Below are 20,363 nucleotides of genomic sequence, written 5' to 3' on the forward strand. Positions count from 1 at the left end.
TATATAAAAGAGTTTTTTAAATGGAAAACAACCTACTAAAGTAGCGAGTTTAGGTTTGCTTAAGTACCGTATAGATTTTGACAACTGCAGACAGCAGTAAATTTAGTTTTGTAGCTTAATAATTTATTTTTATTCAAAGTTATAAAAGCTTTGAATTCAACATAAATATAAAAACTATAAGTAAATACAAATGAGGTAAATTAGATTTTATTTTATATTTATTTTCGTTATAGTTTTTTTATCTACGAGAACTAATTGTTGCCGATTTATTGATGTTGACCCGAAAATCAAAATTACATTTTAAAAGATTAAAAAAAAAATCATACAACGCAAGTTTGATTTTTTACATTTTAACATTAAGCAACAGATGCTTTATTTGAGTGGTGAAGCTTTAAAATCAAACTAGTTCTACAATGTATAAAAACCTGTGAACTTTAAGCTAAGTTTATTCTTTTCACTATTTCCTTAACTACAGTTACAAGTAACAAAAAGGTTCTTTTTTCTTCCTTTTCACGTTTATTTTTCAACCTACGTATTATTTACCACTAAAAGTTAGTGATGATCAGACTCAAAAAATAAATGCTATTAATCTTTTTTAGTGCCGTAAAGTATATTTTTATTGACAAGTTTGTATTATTATAGTTAGATTAAGTATTAGAAATATTTGTTTTGAAGCTTTGTTTCATCAAAATATGTGTTATAGTATCTTTTATTACATGAATCACCTAAATGTTTTTTAACTTTAGAAAAAGCTCTTAAACTTTTAAAATGAACTCAATAAAAATTTCAACGCTTAAACTATGGTCAAATTACTTGATATATAGAAAGACTTATCTGTCATCTAGATGCTAACTATTTAAAAGTTTAAAAATACTAATAACACATAGGTGATAATAAGTGATACAAAGAATATCTTTTTAACCTAGTATGTTGTCTAATTTGTTTTACTTAACGGTTTAGCTTAAAATTGAAGCTATAAAGATGCTTTGTAAGTTACTTTAAATTATACTGATTCAGTATAGTTTTTAATTTCATGCTTTATATCAAAACCTAACGAATGACTTTAAATTGTTTTTTTACAATGGTTAATTATAGAATGTAAACGTTGTTACAAATAATTTGCTATTAAGTATATATTGACTTACTTAAAAAAGCTTTTATTTTATCTACATACGAGAGTTTTGCATTGAAAAAAGATGATATAAAAAATTAAGCATTTTCTTCATGGATTTCAAAAAATAAGCCAGTCAAAGTGTTGCAATTATCACTTAAAAATACAAGTCTTATTACTTTAACGTATTATAAATATTATAAGCAGTTATTATTTTCAGAAAAAGGTTTACTTAAATATGCTTTAAATTTGTTCGTATAGATGTCATAGGTAATATTTTATTTTTTTAACTGCTTTTGTACTTAACTTTTCTTTCATTCATTTTCAGCTACATATTTTTTCTGAAAAAAATCACAACTAAAAAAACATTGACAAAATATATTGAACTTTGATATTTATTAAAAACTATATATAAAACTGATAAAAAGAATTTGTAAAAAAACCTGATTTTAAGCTTTAATAATTTTTTTTGCAAAAAACGAATAAATTTTGAGATTTAAAAATGGTGTTTTAAATAACTACTTAAACATTTTCGCTGTCAAAACAGTGGAACGAGGTAGACTTCTGATAATTTGTAATCATAAATACTTGTATTTATTCGAAAAGTTAAGTAATTTGCTTATTAAAAACACAAAATATTTTAGCTTATTATAAGATATTGATAATCAGTTACTATCGAGAAGCTGGTTATTTTTGTTACTTCAGTCAAACAACAAATATTGGTCGATACTTCTCTGATGATTTCTACATTAATGTTTTTTAGTGTCATAAAATATATTTTTATTGTTTTAAACACATCAAATCATCCTTTACAAAATAAATAATATAAATATATATAGATTTGTAAAACTTTGCTAAACAATGGTACAAAAGTTATATTAAAAAAAACGTTATGACGTAATTATTAAATACTGTACAGTACACCGTACAAGCTGAAGATAAAAAACAATTCTATTGTTTTTATTAAACGTATGTTGTTGTTTTTGTAAATCGAGTTTTCTTTAAAAAATATTTAAAAGCTCTTCAAGTGGGCTCTGTGAAAGATGATTAACTTTATATATATTAATACTTTACGTTTTACAAATACAATTGTTTCACTGTTCTATTAGAGACAGAACAGCTCTTCAGTTTGTTTATTATAATGGTTTCTTAAAACATAAATCAAAATGGACATGAAATTAAGCAAAAAACTTTAAGAATTGTTACGTCACAAATTAAATCATTATAAAATATAAGAGACGCTAAGTTTGCATAAACGTTCAAAATAATTTAAAATAAAAGCTTGAAAATTGTTTAAAATTACTAAAAAGTTCATTTCCTTTTTTTTAATTTTAAAGCAAGATTTGAGTTTAATTTTGAAATGTCGTGTTTTTCCATATTGCAGAGAGTGCAGCCATGTTTTAAATTGATTTTGTTTTCTATGAACGAGTTACTTAATTTTACGAATTAATTTAAGTATTTATGATTACATATAATCATTCATATAATATATATCACCCTATTATAAGAATGTATATAAAAGCCAGACTTTAACGATATTTTTAACTTAAAGCTTTATCCAAATATTTGTTTATATTAGTTGTTTAAAAAAGATAGATTGGTAATTAATGTTAGAAAAAAAAGAATTTTTTACTTGTTAAATAGCAAGTAGATAACTTAAACAAAGTGGAGTAACTTTTTTATACCAAAAAGTATACTAAACTAAAAAAAAGTTAAAGATAGTTTTTATTATTATAAGCATTTAAAATAGATTTTAAACTTACTAATGATAGTATATATTAGTTTAAAATTATATTTAATAACTTTTAAACAAAAACATTCAATTTACTAAAAATTCTTAAAAAACAAAAAATATTCTCAATATGTAAAAAATTAATTCAGTTAATGTATAATACTGAAATAAAAACTCTTAGTTTACTGTTAATGTTAAACTTGACATATAAAAACAAAACACATTATTTGTAGAACGAACATCATATAAAATACCTAGTGTTTGTTTACAAAAATATTCACATACACTTGTGAAAAGTGATTAAAAAAAAAATTCAATTAACCAAAATGTCTATTCAAAAGAAAACAACTGTATTATTATTTTCACCAAACATTGCATCTAATAACTAATTCTATGACCGAAAGGTCTTTTTATACATCAGACCTTTGACCATGTTTTAAGCTTAGATTTCTTTATCTTATAAAAATAAAATCGAAACATTTTACAAAGTTTAAAAGAGTGTAGTAATAAAAAAAAAACTTAAAACAGTTTCTATAACCTAGTTAAAACTGGTTTTAAAAAGTTTGAAAGTTCTAACAGCTTAAATAAAATTAGAAAAGTTGTTTAGAGAAGAAAAGCATATAATTTAAAAACCTCTATAATTTTTTGTTGTACAGGTTTTAAAATGTTAAGGTGTGTAATTGTATGAGAGCTAAAAAATCAATTTGTATATAAAAACAAACAGTACGAGACAATTGCAACCAACATCATAATGAAAATAACAACAAACAAAACTGTAAAATTTCTAAACATATAAGAGTGTCATTGATAAAAAATCAAACAGAAAAACTTTTAACTATTGTCAGCTAAAAAATATATTGAATTTAGACCTTAAATTGAACTTGTTGTATTTCATAAGTATACAGATGATACAAAAACTTTACAAATTCAGCTTATGAATTGTTTGTTAAAAAAACCGGTTCGAATTTGCAAACCAGCATGCATGGTCAAAAACTAAAAATAGAAAAAACTATTAAAACGATATTGATTTTAGTTTCCTATTCGATTTGTTTCAATAAAAAAACAACGAATAATATTTAGAAATTGAGGTTTTAAAGTCTTTTTTTTTTCAATCGTTACAAGTATGTATATATATATTATCAAATAGATTAAGACAACTTAGAAGCAGAAAAATTATTATTGTTTTAAGCATAGACAACAATAGCAAGTTGAAAAACTATCAATTCAACAACAATAGACTTGCATTTTGAAGAAAACTTAAAATTAAACTTTTGTTATTTAAGTTTTAAAATGACCAGTATTAAGTTAATACAAACTTAGTAAAAATTAATGTGATTATCAAATTAATTTCATTTGAGTGAAAATTGTGTTATTTTACTTCACAATAAAAACAAACGTTTTGCTTTGTAACTTTAGACTTTACGCTATTGAAACTGAAATTAATAAGTTTGTTGTTTTACAACTTTAGGATTATAATTAAAAAAAAAGTTATAGGACTTTTTTACTTTTCTACATAATTTCATTTGTTGTTCGTTAGAGAAGTTATTTTAACTGATTTAAAAGTTATAAATTTTGATTTCTATTCAAGATTTACATACAATACTTATAAAAGAATTTTAGAAAAGCATTATATTTTGCAGATTTAAATTTCAAAAAGTCTGAACATTTTACTTCACTTCAACTTTTAGTTATTTTATAACACATACATAACGTTATAAAGTTATAAGTTTTAATTGTTATATAAAAAAAATGAAAAATGTTGTACTCAACTTAGTTTTAAGTTTAAATAAAAATACTTACTACACTGCATTACAGTACTTGACAAATTTATATTTTTACGTAATTTTTTATAGTCATAAAATTATATTGCTTTAAAAATAGTAGTTTGTTACAACAAACGTACTTAATTAGTAATAGAAACATATTTTCTTTTTAGTATTAAATGTTTACGTACCTAGTTTAGAAAATTACGATTGATTAATAATTAATACAAAGCTTTGTTTTTAAACTTAGTTTTCATAAATTGATCATATGGGAGAGTTTTATTTTTTGTTCTAAAGATATTATATTTGTATTTATATTCATCTCTTTTGTTTGATCTTTCAGCTTCTATAGTGCAAAAAATAGATAGTGGAAAATGTTTATAAACTAAATAGAGTAAAATATAAATATTTAATAATGGCAATTGGCTTCTCATAGATTAAACTAAAAATTCAAACATTTTTTAAATTACACTTTTAATTTAAATTCAGTTTTACTATTTTTTTAAAGATTCTTTTTAATGATTATTATTACGCAAACATAATTTAAAAAATTCTAAATCGTTGTTTTTATTTGTAATGGCATTTTTATACAATAAACTTATTTTTCTATATTGTCTCAATAATAAAGAGAGTTTTTTATTTAGTTAAAAACAAAAAACACCTTAAGTTTTGTTAAAAAAACTTCTAATTAATAGTTCAACTAGTTGATCTTTTTCTTTTCAATCTCTAGTACTCTTACATTTTTTCATAGTTTTAACTAAAAAATATATCAATACTTGTTTCTGGTATAACTTTATAATTTTTTTTTTTATAGTCTGTGTTTTTTTTTTGTTTAAATTCTATCATTTAAAATGTTAAATTTATTTATGTTTGTTATTTTAGAAAAAAAAATATGTTTGTTGCTTTTGCTCTTTTTTACAATAATTTAGTGAAATATATAAACAGGTTTGAGACACACGTCATTTAAAAATGTTTTGATCAGATATATGTTAAGATATATTTCGGCTAAAACTTAAAAACTGCACTTTTTAAAACTTAATAGAATATAAAATGTGAGCAAGCAAACAGTTTTAGTTACGTTAAAATTAACAATCGAATATAAAAAATACAACTACAACTACAAAAAAAACCACAAATTACTAGTTTTTAAATAAACAAAGTAAATTTAAACTTTAAAAAACGATGATAAACACTTTCTTGTATTTCATGACTTTAAAAGAACATTTACCATTTTTGTTTGTTCTAAATTTATAACCAAAGTTTATGGTAAGTTCTAGACATTATATTTTTAAACAAAATGTTGTTTACAAAGTTTAACAGTAGCTTTTCAACCTCTTACTTCTTTAGACATGTGCTGGTCTCTTCTTAAGTAAAACCTTTGAAAATTTCTTCCGATGTACACACTTTCGCAGTGGTATTTGAACTTTATTACTTGAAAACTTTATTTTAAATATTTACAAAATTACTTTTTTCTTGATCGACTGTGACATCCTTATAAAACCCATTTAGTTTTTTTTCATGTAATATGTCAAGATTTAACTTAAAAGCTCTAAAGATTTTGTTCATTGTAGTTTTTACATTATTTTCAATAATTTTAACTTAACAATCATATAATCTGTACTATCATTTCATTCAATAGAATAATATTTCTCAATTAAAAGCAAACATTTAATCTCACTGCTTGCTTGATAGAAAATTATTTAGATTAGTATAATCTAAGCAATTAAAACTGATTTTTGCTCACAATAAATTTTAATTTAGTTGCTACCGAACAAGATTAATAAGTGTTAGCCGAAAAATGTCTTACCATGAATATGAATAAATAATTTTTAAATTAACTATGTCTAAAATTTTTATACAAAACAATGAAGAAAAATTAAAGTATACATAAAAAGTTATACATTGTTTAATTTTATATTAAATATATATATTGTTAAACCTTTGAAAAGATAATATAGAGAATAAACTTTTTAGAAAAAATTAAGAATTAGGTGATTATAAATTACATTATATAACTTTCGTTTCATATTAACAATGAACTTAACTTTTCAACCACTTAATGTTACGGATTCTTTGGATACGCAAGAAAATCAAGACTCTATAAACTCTACATCTTCAAATGATGACACTTCTAAGATTACTCATCTTCTTATTTACGTTTACATCGGCAGTGCTTTTTCAACGATTGGTGTTATTATTGCAATCATTTACTTTCTTAAATCAGCGTAAGTTTTTGTAAAATCAAAACAAGTTTGTTAAAATTATAAAATTTTACAAAAAGTTTGGGTTTTTAGATTAGTAAATTAATTCGCAAATACTTAAAATAATTAGCAATTTTATTTAGATAGTACTCGATAAGTGCAAAAAATGTTAAATCTTTATTAATTAACAGTTTTTAAATTTATTAGTATTAGTAATATTTAGTTTTTCATATAGTATCAAAATATGTATCATAATTTTTCACTCGTTTGATTTATCAAAAACATTTTCATTTATTTAACTATCCTGAATACGCAAAAATTTCGCTTATGTATTAATAAAAACTATTATACTTGAGTGACCAAAAAGTATAACTAAACAAACTAATTAGAATCAATAGCTTATAAATAAGGGTATCATCAAAATTTTATTTAGTTGCATAAGTGTTATTTACTAATAAGCTGTTTAATTAACGTTTTTAGAAAAAAATTAGGAATACTTTTAATTTTATATCAGGTGTTGAATAAAACATGTAAAACGTTTAAAAAAGAATAAAAACTAAATACTGGGGAAAAACATTAACTTTCAGATACCGATTCATACAATAAATAAAACATAATTCTGCTCTGCCTCATATTGTCTCTATGTGGACAGTATTTTTTATATTTAGAAATTAAGTTTGATTAATTTCACAGTAGTATGAACAAAATTCTTAAATCAGTAATTTTACATACGAATTAGGAGAAAACAAACATCTTTTTTCATATTTTAAAGTCAAACTCAGTGATAAAATAGTAACAAAGATATATAAAAAAGGAACAAATACAGATCTCGTTTTAAATTAATATTCCGTTACACCAAAACGAGCATTAATTTTAAATTAATATAGGTTAAAAAAATATATAAAGTATACAGACAAGAGTCTTGAAACTAAGAGTAAAAATTAATAAAAAAACCACTACCCTACATTCTTTGATGGTTTATTAAACAGTTTTGAAAATAAAATATGAAACAGCCATGAATAAAAGTTAAGTCAAAAAGATTTCATAAATTAAACTAAAATTACTTTTTTTATTTTTATAATATTATATCACTTTTCTACTTCAGTATACATTTTGATGTTGACAAATGTCGTGTCGAAATCGACTAATAAAGCTTTATATGTTTGCATTAGCTGTTATTTTGTATAGAGTTTCAAAGGATATGTTGTTTGATCGATCGTAATTATTTCTAACAGTATAAACTAAGTAGAAGATATATAAATAGTCCCAGTATAAAACTATTTTACACAAAAAAACTAAAAGGTTGAATATTTAGTTTTACACTTATAAAGTAGAGGCAATTTGAAAACGAAAACTAAAAGTAAGTTTTACATCAACAAAAATTGATCGAAGCTGTTTATGTAGAAAAATAAAGTCAAACTTCTTTTATGTTTAGTCTAAGAAAACGATTTTATTTCTTATTTCTTAGTGCAAATCCGAATGTTTCAACGAGCAAACAAGTTTATGTTCCAATGTTAGATACATTTTAAATAAGACTCGATAAAAGTCTAGTGTAGATATGTACTCTGAAAGATAAAGCAAAATAATTTGTAAAGTCTAAAGACATAAGTCAGTTTTCCAAAAGTATAACAGTTATTTACTTATAATAAACGAAAGATTAGATTTTATTTTACATCACATATTAAGTTTAAAACTTTATAAGTAAGTGTCTACTAATAAAAAAAATAATTATTTTAAATAATATAATGCTTTTTTTAAACGCTTATGACATTGTTGCTAATGTAAAATATATATAAATTCTTCTTAAAGTAACTACATTTTATACAAATGTTATAACTTTAAACCTATTAAGCACAATACACGAGATTTAAAAAACTTACTTATATGTTTAATGTGATAAACAAATTTTCATTCATTTGAGCTATTTAATAAATTTAGTTTCTTTGTATAGCAGTAATATATTTGCTGATGATTAATTTTAGACTTTTAAATTTATGTAAACTATTAATAGACAAAAGTTTTACATAATAAACTGAAATCATCCAGTATAAAAAATGCTTTATGCATAATAAAAAATTATCGTTAAATTTTGCGTATTAAAAATTTAGACAAAACTTGTACACTATTTTAAATATATTTGAATCAAAAAAAATTATTCAAAAAAAATTATTTATGAGTTTATAAAGATTTGAACTTTTTGTTATTGATTATTTATTTTTATTACGCTTAAAGCAAGGATCTTATCCTGATAACTTATAATGTTAAAATAATTTAATACAAAACTTTAAATATACTTTTTAAGTCTTTTAATTAGGCTTTGAACAATTGCTTTAAAACAGTAGAAAAAGAAAAAAAAAAAGTAGTCAAATAAAAATTTTGATTAACGAAAAATTTCAGTTTAAAAGCTCTTAATTTTGTAATGTTTCCAGGAGACTAAGGGTTAAGAGGACGTCTATAGTAACAGTTAACGTTTGTATATCCCTTCTTATTTTCTACATTGGTTACTTCATATTCATGCAAGCTACTAGAAAGTATGAGTGCTTTACACCATCAAATAAAAGGACAAGACAGTGTCAGGGAGGTAAGAGTTGTTTTTACTTAGAATTCATTATCAACATCTGATAAATTGATAAAATTTGAAAAAATCATTTCAATTGTTTAAATATGTCAAATTTTTTTTTTTTCTTTTTTTTAACTATCATTTATAAAGCTTAGTACTTGGTTTAAAAAACTTTACTTTTGTTTAGACATCTAAAAATAACAAAAATGGCTTTAAAATACTATTTAAACTGCACTTTATCCAAAACTTAGTAGCTTTAAAGTTAGGAACGATGTTTTTGCTTAAAATACTAACTAATTTAACTTTAGTCTACTATATTTAATGATTACTACAAATTAGTATCAAGATTTTTTAAGAATGAAAAGTCATAAAATATATCTTTAAAACCATGTTGTATATAGTTTTCAGATTATTTCAAATAAAGTGATATCTTATTTGTAAATTTATAAAATCTTAAACATATAATGTTTTAATTACTAAAAAAACTTATTTAATTTAAAATTAAGTCTTTTTTACTTTATACTAAAGTTTTTTTAGAAAATAGGTACATAAATTCAGTATGTAGCAATTTCGATATGACTTGTCCGACGTTTTATACTTCAGCTAAAAACAAAAACTATTATGTAACACTACTTTCCACAGAATATAAAATATTCTTTATTCATTTTCATTATTAGTATTTTATTTATAAACAAAAAAATTATAACAAGTTAATAAAAGAAAATTATTCTTCATTACATGTAAGAATTTTCAACGTTTTGTAAAAGCTTTAAAATTTTTATCAGGTGCGTTTCTAATGTTGTTTAGTTGGATATGTGTCGGGATGTGGCTTACGATTGAATGGGCTTATTTTGCAAACACTTTAAGAAAACCTGTCAACAAACATATTTCTCATTTCTGTGTCAAAACAGCTGGAGCTGTTTATAGTTGGTTATATATATTCTTTTTGAAAAGTTTATATAGTAACCTACCTCATTGAAATATTAAACTTTAAATTTTATAAGACTAACAGACTTCGTAAGCTAAAATATTTCTTTTCAGTGTACTTATACTAAACGTTTAGATTACAATTTAACTTGTTTAATTTAAATATATAAATATAATATAAATTAATTTAACTAGTCATTTAAAGGAAAGTACTTGATTAAAATTTTATACTTATCGATGATTTTTTCGATCAAAGTCGTTCAATAAAATTATTTTTGTAAAAATTTTCAGTATTTGATTTTTTTAGTCTTAAATAAACACAAATTAAAACTATTTTAAAATACTTTTTTAATGGAAGATACTCACAATTTAAACAATTTTAGACAAATAACTTTCATAATATTATAAAATTTTTATTAAATTTAAAATTCCGATATTAGCTTAGTTTTTAAAAGATATTGAACAATTTTATTTATTATTGAATAAAAGCTATGAATAATTTTTTAACATGCCGTCTTGTTAGAACTTTCAAAGAGAGAACTTTAGTCATACTTCTACTTGTACAGAACAAAAACAAGTAAAAATTGACAATGCTTTGATTTTCTTTTAAATTTTAGACAGTCTGCAATAAAGATTTCAATGTCTAAAGAATGCAACTGTTTAATTTATTTGAGTATTAAAATCGAAATTTATTGAGGTTTATTTAGTTTTACCAAAGTTTTAAATACAAATGAAAATAAAGTTTAAGCCTAAAACTTAGAAAACAAATCAACTAATTAAAGATGTTCACTTTTTTCTATGAAAAAACCAATGTCAAGTTGAACCTTAATGCATTTAATTTCCTACCAAACGTTAGCATAAAAAAAATTTTAGTAATACTATTCAGCTCAAAAAGGTTTTTTACACCTAAATCTGTTGAAAACATAGACATTTCTTATGTATTTTCTTTAACCTGCAGAGACGTTCGAAGAACTATCTAATTTATTCTTTAGTGTACAAACTGTTAAAACTTTGCAGGTGCTTCAATCGGGCTGTTTATAATATTCACGATTGTTTACTACAGTTCAATAAGTGAAAAACAAGAAATAAAAGGAAATTATACTTCTAGTACACCTAAAGTGTTAGTGTTTCATATTAATATACTGTATAAGCACTTAGTAATTTTCATACACACTGAGGTAAAATAATTACAATAAAACAAATTAAAACAATTAGATTGTATTTTACTATTTATTAAGTATTTACAAAAAAAAAATATTGCTTATGTACATATAACCACAGTTTTGATTTAAATTTGTTTTATAAAATTTCTTTGTAAATATTTCAGAGTGGAAACTAAACTTAGAAATAGTTGTATAACAAAAATGAAAAGTTTAAGTTTAATATTATACTGTTTGTTAAGACGTTTTTACAGGCTTATTTATTAAAATTTAATTAAATAAAAAATTTATATTATAAAAGTAGTAGTTATTTTAATAGTTGTAAGAATTGTAAATAGATACTTTACAAAGTCCTAGACAAGACATTCAACTATATACGCGTTGCATAACTCGATAACCAAATGGTTTTTTTCTTACACCAGGTCCTTAGACCAAATATTTAGAGCTCCTTTTTGTTTTTTAAAAAACAATAACACTTATATTTGTAGTTTTAATTTGTAATTTAAACTTTTAGCCAGTATTTATTTCGGCCATCGTCAACAAGTTGAGATGTTTTATGCCATCGAATATAAACAATGAACTTCTAGGCACGATCAACAAATTTAAACTTAATTAATCTAAACTTTAAAACTTTTTTTAATTTTTATAAATTATTTGCACAAACACCTTAATTAATTACACCATAAGTTATGCAGTACATCTATAAATGTTTTAGAAAAAGATAATTTAGCTCTGTAAACTTAAACTGAAATAAAATAACTATTTAACAGTGGCTCAGGTCCGCTTGTGAACATTGTAACAATTATACTTGGAGCTTTTTTGTGCTTAATAATAGGATTTAGCACATTCTGTTACTTGAGAATATTCAAATATCAGGTCAAGTCTATGCCTGTGACCAAGATTCAAGTATGCTACAGATTTTATATTATCACATCTATTATAAGCTAAACTTAGTTGGTTAAAAATAAAATTTTAATTTAATTTTTAAACTCTAAAATACACAAGTTAGACAAAAACAAATCAATGTTACTTTCTTCATACCTAGTTGGATAAAACATATATAGTTTTCCTTGCGTTTAGCTTATACCACAAAACCATTTGACAAAGTTAAGTTCTTATTTGTATATCAAACAAACTTAAACGCAGATCATCGAGCTTGTGTAAAACGACTAAAATATTAAAATAGAAAATATTTTAGTCGGCAGGCATCCTGTGGTCGAGCGCAAAGTTTTGAAAATAAAGTTGTTGGCAGGTCGCAGTTCTAGTTTTAGTCTTTACTCTTCATAAGAGACTCCAGAATATCTAGTGTAATTTACAAATGTCTTGTAAATTATACCTAATACTTTTTTTAACGTTCAGTACAACTCAGAATATCTAGTGTAAGTTCTAAAATATTCTTTCGCGGACCACATTTCACTTTTTGTTGGAAACAATTTTCCTTTAGCAGGCAACAATTTGCCGACCCCTGTGTTAATGTAGTTGTGTAAAATTTCAGAAACATTTTACAAGTTTAAAACCGATTAAAAAAGCTATACGCACTTAACTTACATGAGTTTTGTATAACCGATTAACATATCACACTGTCTTTCTTATTATTTAAATTTTACCAGTGGTTGTAGACTTAAAATTTAAAACTATTTATGTTGAACAAAAGAAAGTACATTTTGTTTATAAAATAAATTAAATATTATGGTTTCTGTTTTTATTTAGTGCTTATTTTTAATTAGCTGAAATGTTTTTTTTTTTAATAAATACTTTTTTTTTTGTTTCTATAAAGAATATATAAACTTAATACTTTATGCAGTTAAATAAAATAATTTTTGAAGAATTAGACAAAAAGCAAAACAATAACCGTTTAAGTATTATACGAATAGTTTTCTAATCAAATAAATACTAAGAAGAACTTATCTGGTAAAAATTATACAGCATCATAGCTTTAATTGAATCTCAACAGAAAACTTCCGTTCGATAAAAAATTTCACCCACTAATTATGTTAGCTATAAGTTATAAAAAAAATAGTAGACTAGTTATCTTACTGGAATGTTTTATAAACATTAGAGTATTTTATTAAGCAAGTTTTAACACACTATTTATTACAAATATGAAAAATATGTTATTTTTTTCATCTATTTGGTTTACTTTAAACCTATAGTCTATGAAATTTAAAAAAAGATTGTTTTAATCGGGGTGGGCATTAAAAGGAACTTTTTAACTTGCAAGCAACTTGCAACGATTTTCCATATCTACATTAATTTGTTATTTGGTTAAAGGCAAGTTTTATGCACAATAAATTTAGCATAATACATTTTATTATTAGAATATTTTTTAATGTGAATGTATAAATCTAATTCAAACAGAAAGCAAAAAGGCAGATAAAGAGATTAGGAGCAAGTACTATTACTCTTGCAGTAACAACGTCTCCTTTCATTATTTTATGGAACATTGATTTAAAATGTTAGTTTAAATAAATTTATAGAAATTAAGCTACGTAACAAATCTATTTCAAACTATAACTATCTATAATAAAAATAACAAACTTTATATTTTGTGAAAAAATAATAATTTCAGAAAAATGCATAAACATTTTTTAGATCAAAAGCAACTATACCCTGCAATAATTGCAGCATCATCTTTAATGAACGCCCTTCAAGGAATCGGAATCGCATTTTTTTCGGCATTTCATCGGGATGAAGGCAAAAAAATAAAAAGATTGGCAAAATCTGTTAGTAATTAGAGTTTTTTTTTTTGTTTTGATTATTAAAACTAAATTAACATGTTATACTTTTAAAAACTAATACTAGTACTAGTTACACAATTTTTTCTTTGTTCAAAAAGTTTTTACATATAAAGTTTACTAGCTTATTAACTTAGTAGTCAAATAAAAATAAGATCAAAATATTTTTTTCATTAGATTAACCTTTCCAATCAAATAGTTTTTAAACTGTACACTGTACATTTTACACGTATATAAAAATAACTTTTTTCCTTAGTCTTCATTTTATAAAGTACTTTTACATGTATGGTACAAAAAATTTCAGTCAATTAAATTTGCAGGGTTCTAAAACAAGTGGAACCTCGAATTTCGTCAACAGATTATCGGGCAGAGAATCTTCAAATGTTGATTTTTACGGAAACTCACCAGAAGTAAACGTTGAACGCTTTTCTGGCTTGTCAAACGGCAAACAAAATGATGAGGAGTTACAAATAACTACTAATGTTTAAAAAAATAGTTAGGACATGTTTTGTTATTTTTTTTTACTTTATTATTGTAGTTTAAAATAATAGAATTAACTTTTTTAAAGATAAAGGTTAGTCTAAACTAGTAGAAGTTAAATACAGTTAATTTTTAGATAAATTTAATGCATGTTCTATAGTCATATGTATCCATTAAAAATTGTAGATTTTATTAGTTTCTGTTTAATTTTCTAAATTGGTATCTGTTTAATTTTCTAAATTAGTTTACAACCATTTATATTATAGATTTTTTTAAACTATTAATTTATAACAAACTTCTTTACTGTTTACATTGACCTTACTCTTAAAGTTGTTTATTTTCGTTTCATTTTTCTAACTATGTTTAAAATTTATTTTTCCAAGTTAAGTAGATTGAATAACGTGTTAAAGTATTTAAGAATAATATTTTTTCGTGTTCTTGACTACAATCACCTACCGAGTAACTACATATGCATAACAGCTTTTTTTTGTAGTTTTTTGTTTTATTTTAACTATACTTCAAAAGTTTAAAATGCTTAATGTATAACAAATTTCTTAATTTACATACATAGTCATTTGTTTCCAATGACAAACAAAGAGCAGCTCATTGTAACTAACACTTATACTGCTTGAAAAAAAACAAAAATGGTAGTATTATCTTTGATTAATAGTTGTTTATTAGATTAAGTATTGAAAATGTTTTGATTCAGACAGCAGGGATTTTCCAGCAAAGTTTATTTCTTATTATTATAACAATCTTTACCTTGATACCTTTATGTTTATTTGTTCCTGTAAATATGTGATGAAAAAATGTTTAACAAAAGTTTTTTAAATATTTAAACGTGTAGTTTTTATGCGTTGTTACTGCAGGTGACTGTACTGTTATATATTTTTATTAAAATATAATTCCACTACCCTTATACACAAAAGTATAAAGTACCACATACAAGTTATTAAGAATAAAATTTTACGTAAAAAATTTAAGACTATTCTATAGTATACGAATGCCCTGTTTATCATTTTGGTATTATACATATACAGTTTAAAAGAAAAAAAAACTTTTATTAAACTAGACAGTTTACCACTGCACTTTATTGAAAAGAAGCTACAAAATCAGTTGAGAGTATTTTATAGTTAATGCATTTTTTATATTTTAGTGTAAAAATACTTCTCTAGAAGAGCACAACTGTGATATAACGAAGAAATACCAAAACCTTACTGTAATTGAAAACTAAGTGCTGTTCAAAATGTATACCTAAAGTTTTGTTTGTTTGTGTATATTTATATGACATGGTAATTAAAATTTCTGTTTATAACTAATACACTTTATTTAAGGTATTTTTTTTCGTATTGTTGAAATTGTTTTATAGGTAAAATTATTAATTCTTTTAATATACTGATAAACGTTAAAAAAGTCATATTTTTAAATATCATTTAAGTATTTAATACTTGAAATTCTTTTAAGTTTTGTCTTGGTACAAAGGTTTAATAAAAAAGTTACATATAAATCAATCAAGCAAGAAAAGTATGTTTTATTTGTTCTCTTAGCTCTCCTTAGAACTAAAACTTGAACGTAATAAAAAATATAAGTTTTCATCCTTATAATTTTTCGAAAAAAAAAAGCTAACAAATGTTAAATTTTAGTTGTCTCTATTTCCATTTGCAGCTGTATTTTAATAAAACTATGTGTTTTTTCAAAAGTGTTTTTGAATATTTTGCTTTATAATTGAATAAGAAGTTATTTCATTATAATATATAAATACAATATTTGGCTACTTAATGATCTTAAGAAAATAAGATATAATAAAATAAAAACATGTCAAAAGTAAGCAAAGTTATAGAGGATGATTTTTTTATTTCATACTTTAATGAAGTTTATCTTATAAATCATTTTTTACACCATTAATTTTCGCTTTTTTATTTACTTTTTTTGTTGTATTAACTAAAAATAAAGTATACTTATGATCAAATACAAAATGTAGTTTATGTTTTAAAATAATATTTTTAAACGTTATTTTGTTAAGTTTTAATTTGTCGTCTAAAATTTTTACCAACGAAAATAAAAGTAGAATTAAGAAGATTTTACTAACGTTACTTATAAATCATTTTTTACACCATTAATTTTCGCTTTTTTATTTACTTTTTTTGTTGTATTAACTAAAAATAAATTATACTTATAATCAAATACAAAATGTAGTTTATGTTTTAAAATAATACTTTTAAACGTTATTTTGTTAAGTTTTAATTTGTCGTCTAAAATGTTTGCCAACGAAAATAAAAGTAGAATTAAGAAGGTTTTACTAACGTTAATTAACAAAATTAATATATAAATTCCTCAAATTACAGTTATCTCTCGGTTGAATACGCAATTTCGAGCATAAAATAGTTTGTTTTCGACTATTAAATAACAAAACTCTGTCAGTAAGTAATAACATAAATTCACCTTTTTTATATAAGTTCTTTCCAACTTTACGAAAAAAAAAACATTACGCACAAAAGTAAACAAAAATACAGTAGACTTCTCAAAAATTTCGTTAAAACAAGATAATAACATTTACATGCTTTATGATTGAAATGTTTTTAAAAGTCTTTATAAAACTTAAATAATTTATAAAATACAACCAATCAATTTTATATAAAAATCGTCTATAATTGAAATTTGATAACAATAAAATCAAAAAATCTATAATAAAATCTTATTGTTGTAACGAAATTAATCGAAAGTTTAATTTAAATTTACAACTAAAAATATATTACTAATAAAAATAAAGAAGAGTGAGTATTACTTGATTATATATGCTTTTTGTATTATATCTGTTACACTAGTTAGTCTTTTAATTCAAATAGTTACTACTCTTTGTAGTTAGCAAGGTTGTATTAAAACATTTTTAAAGTTATCTAAAGCTGATTTTAATTTTTTATAACTATTTCCAATAGGAATTTTACTTCCTGCATTATATTTTTTTAATTATATTTTTCCTTCTTGAACCAAAGCATTAAAGTATATGTCGTCAAAAACATAACCATAAATAACTTCGATTGTCGATATCTGAAAGCTTAAATACTTATTGGTTTATATTTATCTAATAAAGTAACTTCTTCTATGATTAATACTATACAACTTTCTTGTTCTATTGTTAGAAGGAATTTCGATGTATAAATACTATTTGCAACTTAACATGCATGTATTTTTCATTCTATTTTTTTTTAAACTTAAAGCTTTTTAAATCTACTCGAAATCTATATTCTATACAATTTTCTTGTTCTATTGTTAGAAGGAATTTTATTGTATAAATACCATCTGCTACTCAACATGTATGTATTTTTTATTATAATTTTTTTTTAAAGATTTTAAATCTAATCGATCCTACATAATTTATTTGTATTTCCTATTTTTGTTGTTAAACTTTTTTAAACTTCAAAAACATTTCGAAATCTTTTAACTCTCTGCTTCATCACTAGTCAAAACATTCTTAATTTTTTTTTTTAGTAGTTTTATCAATCTTTTTTTTATGTTTTTTTGGCAAAGTTAGCTGAATTTAGTTATAGGTCTACTATAATAGACACCAAAAAAACCTTATCGAAGTTCTCAATCTTTTTATTTTAAAAACCATTAGATGTTATTTCCTAGCTCATAAAATTATTATTTTCAATAGCAAGAAATTGTTTTTTTTTGTCAGCTGCAATAACTTACAAATTGCTTGTCAGCTTTCAGCTTATTTCTTAAAAAACGTCCCATAACATTATCACTTTGAAATTTTCAACATGTTTTTGAATTTTGTTCATAAGCAAGCCTCAGAGTAGAAAACACAATTTAACCAATTCCAAAATGATAAAATGCCATCCAGGAATGCTATATGGCAGCATAGGAAGATTGACAGGAATTGTCGTACCAAATCAGCCTTAATGTATTAAGTTTTGGATTTTTTGATAACGCTCTTCCTGTCGAGTACACACTTTTAGATTGAGTTTAAAGTACGTACTCAAGCGGAAGATGACTGCACTTTGTGAACTAATACAAACTTATTTTTATCTTCTATATTGTTTTCTTCTTAAAATGTTATATAGATTTACAAACTTATATAGTATTGCAAAAGCCTTGCAGAATACAGTTACCTTCTAGGACTAACAAATGATTGTAATTAGAAGCATACAATATGTTTTTTAACTAAAATACGGTACATAAACAGTTTTTAATTTACAAATGTGTTCAAATCATCTGCAAAAAAATGTAAGTTATTTTAGGTATCAATTTCTGTTGCTTTACATAAATGTAAACTATGTGCAAAAGTAACAAAAATTTATTAACATTTAGCTATTTATATTTCAATTTTTTGACTTTAATTACTTTAATTTTCTAAATAATCTATAGTATTAAAGTTTGTAAGTAAGTTTCTTATAGGTAACTACTTACATTTTAAGCTTTTGTATTTACATCACTTTTAAATATGATAAGCAATAGATAAAATTTTATTGAATTTTAAAAATAAGATTTTAAGCTATAATTAATTTTTTGCGTTAAATTTTTTGATAAAATGCAGCAAAAAATTAAATTTAGATATGTTTTCACGACTTAAGCTAATAAACATTTAAAATATTATAAATCTAAAAAATATTTTATTACTTAGATAAATTGTTAAAATACTAATGGTTGTACGGCTACTGTATAAATTTAAATTTAACAAGTTCAAGTATTACAAAGCAAAAATTAATATTTTTATCTAGTATGTACTGCAGAAGCTAAAATGGGAGTTTATATTATCTTATAATAAAATAAATGCATTATGCATTTTGCATTAAAAAAAAACACTTGATAATTTAATTACAGTATGTAAAATGGTTATCAAAAAAAAAATGTATAGATACGTTGTAAAACTGCCAGTTAAGTTTTTAAACTGTCAGAAAAGTTATAACATTGAAAAAAACAAATTATAATGTGTATTACTTAGGAACTTTTTTGTCCAAAACTTTTTTTAAGTGGTAGTTTAAATTTTTTTAATAAACTGTATGAGTATTTGTGTGTAAAAGTGTATATTGTTTGATTTACTTAGAAAGTAATAATACCGAGAAGTTTTTTGTGAATTTGTAGTACGCCGAACATCTACAAAAAATTAATTATATTGAAACTTACTCATTAAGTTATTAAATAACTTTTAAATTAAATAAAATTCTAGTCTAGATAGTAAATGTTACTTCACCTATTTATTAGAAAAGTTAAATTTGAAAAAATATTAAAAAGCTAAGATTGTTTCAAAAAAACATATGTATGTAAACACTATTTCAACTATTAAACAAGAGTTTTTTAATTATAGGATTGATACAAGTGGTTTACAACAGTTTTAGTCCTTAGCGGACTTGAGAATTTAAATCTCATTTAATTATCAAAAAATACTTGATTATCCTATTAATTTCGACAAAATACTTATCCTGAGTGACCTTTTGTTTATTTTATCTATGTAAGTTTTAAATCTTTCGTTAATTGTACCTTCCTTTTTCGTTGTTTATTTCAAATCCCAGAAAATCTTTTGTAAGTTTTAACATTTGATTTAACGGGCCAGATTTAGATGCTCGAAGGCCACCGTTTTTCCTTACGGGAGTCAGATTATACTTAAACTTTGTTAACATTAGCCTGTCTGCTTTAAATCTAAGGCGTTTTTAATTTGACTAAAAATTTACTTATTTTTAATATGACTGC

Source organism: Thalia democratica, chromosome 1 (genome assembly GCF_965202585.1).
Source record: "Thalia democratica chromosome 1, ktThaDemo2.hap1.1, whole genome shotgun sequence".
Taxonomy (NCBI): Eukaryota; Metazoa; Chordata; class Thaliacea; order Salpida; family Salpidae; genus Thalia; species Thalia democratica.